Consider the following 9,945-nt stretch of genomic DNA (forward strand, 5'->3'; position numbering starts at 1 on the left):
GGATGTCCTCTATCACCACTCCTATTCAATATAGTTCTGGAATCATTAGCTACAGCCATTAGACAAGAGAAAGAAATAAAAAGAATAAGAATAGGTAAAGAAGAAGTTAAATTATCATTATTTGCACAAGACATGATACTTTACTTGGAAAACCAAAAAAACTCCACCACAAAGCAACTAGATTTAATACAGAAATTCAGTAGCATAGCAGGATATAAAGTCAATACCTAAAGTCAATAGCATTCCTCTACACAGATAACAAACACACGAGAGGGAAATTATGGAAACAATTCCTTTTACAATAGCACTGTGGAAAATGAAATATCTTGGAATTAATCTAACTAAAGAAGTCAAAGATCTTTTCAAGGAAAAGTAAAGTACTTTTTAAAAAGAGATCATAGAGGATTTCAGAAAATGGAAAGATATTCCATATCCTGGATAGGAAAAACCAACATTGTGAATGGTCAATTAAGACTCAGGACCTATGAGAACTTGTACTATAACATCATGTAACTCAGTAGTGTCCCAAATTTTCTGATCAAGGAGTTTATGGAGCCAAAGAGGAAAGTGAACAATGATGTAGAGTGTGCCTTAGGAGAGTCACATGGAGAGAAAACATTCTCTCAGGCTTTCACAGCGAGCACATTGGCCAAGCAATGGCCATGACTCATCCACATGGCTGACATTGACAAAGGTTCTACAGTCTGAGGTACAAGGTCTCAGGATAAATCCTGAGGGGATTTGACTGACTTCATAAGATCCAAAAGCTACAATTCTTGTTGCATAGGTCTTGCCTCATCTTGGTCTTAACCATCCAGCATAAAAGTATAAAAACAAAATATAAGAAGTAAAGCCATGTTGTTATGTTAAGCTGTAGGGGACTCAGGTCAACAACTTCTGACATTGCCAGTGAAACGGAAGACCCAATACTATTATGGACTACTGGACTATTTTGGAATATTTTGCTGAATTCACACACCTAAAATATTTAAATGATGGAAATAAACAAAAAAGGGGGATACAGATGAATGACCATTTTGTATCTGTGTATTCAAAATCGTTAAGATAGATATATGGCTACATTCTCTTAATTCAATGCATAAAGGGATATTTTCTAATAGTGTTTGTAAATAGGATATCATGTCTGCATCTCGTACAACAAATAACCACTAAGAAGACAGTATGCAATGTGTTAACTATTAGAATTGTCCTACCAATTTGATTTGAAACTGTCTCATTGCTATTTATTTCTCAATAAAATATTGAAAAAATAAAAAAAAAATTTAAAAAGAAGACCAAACTGAATATTTGGAAGAAAAGAGATTGTGAAGAAGCATTCACAGTTCATTGGTTATCCCATTACTTTTTATGTGGAGAAGGAAAGAGATAAAGAAGTGAGTGATGATGAGGCTAAAGAAAAGGAGGCCAAAGAGGAAGACAAAGAAAAAAAAGAATAGGAATCTAATGACAAGCCTGAAATAGAGGATGTTGGTTCTAATGAAGAAGAGGAAGAAAAGAAGGATGGTGACAAGATGAAGAAGAAAATTAAGAATTAATATCAACCAAGAAGAACTGAACAAAACAAAGCCCATCTGGACCAGAAACCCTGACGATATTACTAACAAGGAGTATGAGGAGTTCTACAAGCGTCTGACCAATGACTGAGAACATCACCTGGCAGTGAAGCATTTTTCCATTGAAGGACAGTTAGAATTCAGGGCCCTTCTTTTTGTCTCATTTCAAGCTCCTTTTGACCTATTAGAAAACAGACAGAAGAACAACAACATCAAGTTGTATGTCTGCAGAGTTTTCATCATGGACACCTATGAGGAGCTGATCCCCAAGTACCTGAATTTCATAAGAGGGGTGGTGGACTCTGAGGATACCCCTCTAAATATTTCTCAGGAAATATTACAACATAGTAAAATTTTGAAAGTCATCAGAAAGAATTTGGTTAAAAAAAAAAAGTGCTTAGAATTGTTCACTGAACTGGCAGAGGATAAGGAGAAGTACAAGAAGTTCTATGAGCAGCTTTCTAAGTATATAAAGCTTGGGATACATGAAGACTCTCAGAATCAAAAGAAGCTTTCAGAACTGCTATGCTACTACACATCTGCTTCTGGGAATGAGATGGTTTCTCTCAAGAACTATTGCACCAGGATGAAGGAGAACCAGAAGCACATCTATTGCATCACAGATGAAGCCAAGGACCAGGCAGCTAACTCAGCCTTTGTGGAATGGCTCTGGAAGCACGGCTTAGAAGTGGTCTACGTGATCGAGCCCATCATGAATACTGTGTCCAGCAGCTGAAGGAATCTGAGGGGAAAACTTTAGTGCCAGTTACTAAAGAGGGTTTGGAACTTCAAGAAGATGAAGAGGAGAGAAAAAAAAAAAAAAAACAGGAAGAGAAAGACAAAATTTAAAAACCTGTGCAAGATCATGAAAGACATCTTGGAGAAAAAGTCAAAAAGGTGGTCATGTCAAACCAATTAGTGACATCCCCATGCTGTTTTGTCACTAGCATATATGGCTGGATGATGAACATGGAAAGAATCGTGAAAGCCCAGGCCCTAAGAGATAATTCCATGATGGGTTACATGGCAGCAAAGGAGCACCTGGAGATAAACCCTGACTGCTTTATTACTGAGACCTTGAGGCAAAAGGCTGAGGGTGATAAGAACAAGTCTCTGGAGGATCTAGTCATCCAGTCCTCTGGCTTCAGCCTGGAAGACCCGCACACACACATGAGCAGGATTTACAGGGTGATCAAGCTGGGTCTAGGTATTGAAGAGGATGACCCCACCGCCAGTAACACCACTGCTGCTGTCAACGAGGAGTTGCTACCCCTTGAAGGAGATAACAACACGTCACACATGGAAGAAGTTGACTGAACTCTGCCCAAACAACCACTAATGCATGCTCAGTACTTTAGCCTTCATTCCCTCTGATAACATACATTTTTGAGGATTTTTTGTTACAACTGTATGGCATGATAACTGCTCTAAAGGGGAAGATAAGATTTCTTTCTACTTTTAAGTAATACTGTGATATTTTAGGCACCAAAGCAGAGCTAGCAGTGCTTTCTCTAGTTTCACCTTGGTTTATTTTAACAGGTTGAGATATTTGTGGTAAGATGTTAACTTTGTGAGGTCTGAAGTGCTTAGTTACCAAGCCAGATTCCTCAGTGGATCAAATCTTGTTGTCTCTGAAGTGTTGAGATTCCCTGATGTTTAAAGGAATATTTATTAAGATAGCTTGAGTTTTCTCTCTCTCTCTCTCTCTCTCTTTTTTTTTTAACTGGGAAAAAAGGATATATTTAGACTTAGTGAGCTGGACTCAGTTTAGATGATCCCAATTTTGTTGGTTACATCCAATGCAACATAATCAGGAGTCAGTCAAATATATGCCTTCTTCTCTTCATCAGGCCTGATTAGGGTATTGACCTTGGCAACATCAATGTCATGGAGCTTCTTTACAGCCTGTTTGATTTGGTGCTAATTGGCTTTGACATCCACAATGAACACATGCAGTTGTCTTTGATCTTTTTCATGGCTGACTCTGGTTGGGGGAACTTGATGATGCCATACTGGTCAAGCTTGTTTCTCATGGGGGTGCTCTTCTGAAGGTATTTGGGCTGCCTCCGGAGCCACAGTGTCTTGGGACAGCGGAAGGTGGGTGACGTTTGTATCTTCTTTTTGTGGCTATGGATATCTTTTAGCATACCCTTCTTTTGCGTTGGCTTCAGCTTTGAGATGGGCAGGGACTTTCTTCTTTGCCTCCAGCAATATCTTGGTAAAAAGGCCAAGTTTTCTATAAGTCTTTTTTTTAAAACCATCCCCAGAAGTTTCAAATCCACATGTCCTAGGATTCTAGAAGTATGTTATACTGAAAACTTGATTCCAGAAGCTGCACGGGCTTGTTTTCCAAAGAAAAGCACTGTTTCAAGGGAGAAACAGCTTCCTAGGGATAGTGCAGAGCTATTTCAAAAATCATTTGGAACAAGGCCTGTGAATGGAAGTGAAGTGCCCAGGTCACACTCTGCTTTAAGAGGTAATAAATACAGCTGAGTTTGAAAATAAAAAAAAGAAGCCATCTGAGAGGTGACCCAACTCCCAGAGAGGCAACTTCCCTTCACAGACACCAGGTATGCCCCAAGGTCAGGAGGTCCAGGAGGAAACAAGGGACAGCAGCCCCTAGCACCAAGAAAAGCCCATGGCTCTTTTAACTGCAAAGATAGCATGGAAGTTTGCTCTAAGGTGACTCCTTCCACATGGCTGGAAATAATCAGAGAAAAAATTCACTGCCACACCTGCCATTATTGCCAGAGAATGTTGAATCGGGTTCCATTTTGTGAAGGGGTTGATTATTTAAGACTGAGCCTCAGAAAAACTAAAATACAAATTTACTTGAGGGTTCCCAGTGTTACCTCCCCATGGTGATTGGTGAAAGACAACTACAGGAGACAGTAGAAGTAAGGGTTAAACATAGACTCCCTAGGAAGTTTAAGTTCAGACAGGGAAGGACACAAGGTTATGCCTGCCATAAGAAGCCAGGCCCAGTGTATGTGGCTTTGAGAAGCAGCTTATTCTGAAAGTTTAAGCATTAGGTGCAGAAATCTGCTTGACCTTGCACTCTCTTGCCTACATCCAGCACAGATCAGAAGTCTGGTAACTTTCCCCATCTACCAGAGTGAACAAGGATGTGCCTTGACTTAGACGGTTGCCACAGCCTGGGGTGAATGGGCAGAGGAGCCTCTAGAACAGAGGGCACCACATAAATCCATAGGCTAAAGCTGGGCTGAGAAAACCAGGAGTTAGGCTGGACAGATAGCTCAGTGGACTAAAGTGCCTGCCTAAGCAGGCGCAGGGACTGGGGTTTGATCCCCAGCGTGCTGTGCTTGCCTGGCCCCTCTGGCATGCTGAGACAGCTATTGAGACTTAAATGATTATTATGAAGTAAAAGAACCCAATCTATAAATGATATATACTGTATGATTTCAACTATATGACATTCTAACTTTTATTTTTTTATTTTTATTTTTTTTGGCAGTACTGGGGATTGAACTCAGGACCTTGTGTTTGCCAGGCAAGTGTTTATTCTACTGAGCTATTTCCCTGGCCTGACAGTCTAACTTTTGAAAAAATTTTGTATTGGGTACCAGGTCTCGCTATGAAGCTCGGACTCATGGTGATCCTCCTGTTCTCAGCCTCCCCAGTGCTGGGATTACAGGTGTGTGCCACCACTCCCAGTTTTCAGTGGCCAGCACAGGGTGCTGGGTTTCTGTGGCCAGCACAGCATGAGGTTCCAGGGATCAAACCAGGGTCCTTGCACTTGCCAAGCAGGTGCTTAGACCACTGATCTAGGGGCTGGGGAGATGGCTCAGTGGAATAAGTGCTTCTCTGACCACTGATCTATCTCTCCTGCCTTTTTCTAGTTTTACTTCTTTTGTTCTCCCATTCCCCATCTCTTCTACCTTTACTAGTATAATCATTTAATCTTAATTAACTTTATGCATTCTGTTAAATTTTATTTTGTTGTTTAGTGGAGGTATAATGGTCACATTTAGTAGATATTTACTAAATGTTAATATTTGCCTTGTCTTAAGGTTTGTACTAAAATTATAGTTTCTTTTTCTTTAATTAGATATGTTACATCATTGACTCTTATGGTATGTCAATATCTAGTTTGTCTTTGACACTATTGTTGTTGCATAGTTGTTGCCATAGGAGACAAATTACTCAGATATGCCTTGAAAATATGAAAAAATGGATCCAACACCTGTTAGATGATACAAAGAAGACTAATCTAAGATTAAATGGAATTAGTGAAAAATCAGAATATAGTGCAAATGTCAAAACAACCACTTTACATAAATAATAGCAGAAAAATTTCCAATATAGAGAAAAAATTAACAAAAGAAAATGAGGCACATAGAGCCCCAAATAACCACCGTCAGAAAAGGATCTCTCCATGTTACATCATAGTTAAAATCCCAAAAACAGGGACAGAACCTTAAAAGCTGTTACAGAAAAGAAACAAATCATTTATAAAAGCGAACCCATTAGAATCACAACAGACTTCTGTACCCCCTCTGAACCATGCCACACTGAGCACGCTCCGTCTCATCAGACTTCTCAACCCCAGTTTCTAAGATGAGGAAAACTTGGAGGGAAATATTTTAAGCACTAATATGGTAATGCCAAATCAGACACACAAGTTTAAATATCACATGGTTTCTCTTATATGAGAAACCCAAAATATAAATAAACAGTCAAAAAAAAAAAAAAAAGCCCAAAACATAATAGCAAAAGGCACCTAGGTCTTTTGCAGAAGGGAAACAAAAGATGGGAGAAGGGGGATGAGGGGGAGGAGAAAGTGATGGAAAAGGTTAAAATATACTATGCACATGTACCAACTCCAACAAGGAATGTAATCATGATCTACTGCAACCATGATCCAACCAAAATATTTTTTTCAAAATATTTCTTTAATAAAAAAAGAAAAATCTCCCTCCAAAATACTAAATTCAGCAGTACATACACCATATTCAAGTGAGATTATCCCTGGATGGCAGGGATGGTTCAACACACACAAATCAATGTATGTGATATACGACATGAACAGACTGAAGGGAAGAAAAATCATATACTATGGAAAAAATGTTTGACAAATTTCAACATGATTTTGTGATTCAAAACAAATCTCTCAACGAAGTACATATGGAAGGAGTGTGCCTTAACTCCTTAATAGAGACTAACTATGACAATCCCCTCGCTAACACCATATTCAGAAATGCAAGCTGCAAGATTTTCTTCTCAAATCTGAAAAAAAGACAAAGACCCCCACTCTAGCTACCTTTACTCAGCATAATACAAGAAGCTCTAGCCAGAGCAATTTCATAAGAATTAGAAGTAGAAGGCATTTAACTCAAAAAAGAAATATGAAAAAATTGTTGTTGTCTGCTAGTAATCAACATATGTCTAAGTAAAATAAGCAGCAGGCTGTTAATGTCAGGTTGTTTCTAAACCTACAACCTTTATACAAACCAACCAAAACAGAAAGACATTCCTTATAGTTAACTGACTATGAATCAACCATCAGTCATTCATAGACAATTAACTGGTTTATTGGTTACACAATTTAAGGCCTCCCAACAGACCTTAATCAAATAAGGCAAATGCCATGGTGTAGCCTATAAAGTAGTTTATTGTGCTCCTGTTATATGTGTTAAACATATAAAACTCAGTACTCACAGTGCCAAAACAAATGTTGTAACCTCCTTTGATTTTGACGCTTCCTGATTCATGAAACTTTGTTTTCTCAATTGTTGTCTGTTAAGTTTTATTCTGCCTCAAGCTTTCTTTTAATGCAATATTGAATGTATTAAAAAACCTTAAAGACTCTACCAGAAAACTAATAAAAGAATTTAGCAAAATCACAAGATACAAAAATCAACATCCCAAAATTAATTGCATTTCTCTTTGCTAATAATGAACTGTATGAAAAAGAGATTTCAAAGCCAATCCTATTTATACTAGCATTCAAAAAAAACTTAAATCCATAAACCTAGCCAAGGAGATGAAAGATCTGTTCAGTGATAACTTAAGACCTTTATGAAATTAATTGAAGATGACACAAAATGGAAAGCGGTCTTGTATTCATAGGTTAGTAATATTAAGATTGCTAAAATGTCTGTACTGTCTGCAGATTCAATTCAACCTCCACCAAAATCCCAATGAGATTTTTCACAGAAATAGAAAAAACAATACTAAAAGTCTATGGAATCACAAAAGATTGTCAAAGTAATCTTAACCAAGAAGAAAACTGGAAGCTGCCTGATTCCCAAATATAGTACACAAATTTGCTAGCCAAAGTAGAACGGTGCTGGCCCAAAGCCAGACACGCAGATCAATGGATCCCCACAGAAAGCTCAGAAATTAATCCTGGCATAATTGTTGAATTAATTCAACAAAGATGTCAAAAGCATACAGTCGTATAATCTTTCTTTAATGTTATTGTGAAGACTGGCTGTTCACAAGCCAAAGAATAAAGTTATTCCTTACACATTCTATGTACAAAAATCAATTCAAAATTGCGAAAACTTAGATGTAAGATCTAAAATTATTTTTTAAAAAATTCCTGGAAGGAACCATATGAGAAACTATCTGGACATTCATTGGTCTTCACCATGATTTTATTGGATAGAACTCCCACCCCAGAAAAAAAGCAGTAAAATAAAAATAGACAATGATGATTGTATCAAACTAAAAAGTGTCTGCATGTCAGAGAAACAATAGATTGAAAAGATAATCTGCAGAATAGGAGAAAATATTTAGAAGCTGTGTGCCTACTAAGGAACTAATATCCAAAATATATAACCATTCAATAGTTAGCAAGCAAATAACCTGACTTTAAAATGGACAAGAGGCTTAAAAAGTCATTTTTTAAAAACAACTATACAAATAGCCAACAGGTATACAAGATGTTCAACTTCACTAGCTGAGGAGCTTAAAATTAAACCACAGTGGTGGAAGCTAGAAAATCTATACCAGTAGGATGAAGGATCTTTGCCAGTATGCTGAAGTGTCTGCACTAGAGCTAGAAAGTGATGCTCAAAGTAAGAACCATAGCTCCCCTCTGAAGTACCATAGCCAGCCGCGGCAACAAGCTTCTCCCACAATGAGAACAGGTGAGCTCCTATCAGGAAAACTAGCACAAATGCACCATCTTCTCCTCCAGAGCCAGGAAGCAATGCTCAAAGCAAAGACCAGGGCTCCCACAAAATGACCCACAGCCATTCTCCAAAACAGCAAGGACACAAACTTCTTAGATGATGAGAACAGCTGAGTTCATCAGGAAAGCCAGAATGATAAGCTCCCCCAGGAGAACCAGCAGCTCCCTAGAGCCTCTTAACGTCTTCCTCTCCAGCTCTGCCTCCCATGCTGCTAGCAACAATCCCCAGGTGGGCCTTCCACACCCAGCACCATGCTGGTTCAGTTCAGCTGGGCATTACAGGTTGACTACCAGTTGTCAATCCACTACACACACCAAAAAACAAAAACCAATAAAATTCCTCTGGTGCCCTGAGTTCTGTGGTAGTGTTAAGTCAGAGCCAAATCTGAGTAACTCTGCAATAGGATCAGTGTTAGATATGGGGCTGATCTTGGCCTCTGGTGGTAGAGGCTAGTGCCAGTCTTCAGCTAGCAACTTTCTATATATCCTTCAGTGGCTGGCCCACATCTCCTAACCCTACCTGTCTCTGTGTCATTGTCCCAGCTATGGTGGCACCCTCTGACAAACAGTCCCAAGGCATCTCCCAGTCCCGTGTACAGATGGCCCTCCTGGCCCTAAAACTGCCGTCACTGTTCCACTCCACTGTACCTCTGTCCTCTCATGTCACTGGCAGTGCTGTCTGCTGATTCACTGTTCCTGCCCTCTCCTGTCCATGCCACTGGGTGCAGGGAGGGGGACTGCTGACTGCCCACTGTTGCCACACCCATTCTTTCTTTTTTTTTGTCTGTTTTATTTACTAGTATAGCCTAAGACTATAGTACAACATCTGCTACATAATAGGACCTTAATAGTATTTATAATAGACAAATTTACTTTGAGTAAGCACAATACATTTTTAAAATGTAGATAACATGCATCAATAGTTTTGATGCAAATTTTTCATTTTTTTTAATTGTAAAACAAATTTATTACTACAAGTTTATAAAGAACAGTAATAATTTTAAACAAATATTTTTAATGCTGTATCTATTACTTTTTTTCTTTTATTTTATAGGTACAAACCTCTTTTTTTAAGTCAACAGAAAATGGAAATATACTTTTTAAAGTTTCTAATACTAGAAGATATCATACAATGTCATTTTAAATAAATTGTAAGTCAAAGATACAGTATAAATCTTAGAACAAAAATTAAGATTAAGCAATATTCAGAAA

General features: G+C 38.3%; 1 pseudogene; it reads left to right on the plus strand.

Annotated features, from left to right (window-relative positions):
• Positions 1-2,891, plus strand: part of LOC101580142 — a 46,520-nt pseudogene extending 43,629 nt beyond the window's left edge.
• The last annotated feature ends 7,054 nt before the right edge of the window (positions 2,892-9,945 follow it).

This window comes from Octodon degus, unplaced genomic scaffold, assembly GCF_000260255.1.
Source record: "Octodon degus isolate 3935 unplaced genomic scaffold, OctDeg1.0 scaffold00009, whole genome shotgun sequence".
Lineage (NCBI taxonomy): Eukaryota > Metazoa > Chordata > Mammalia > Rodentia > Octodontidae > Octodon > Octodon degus.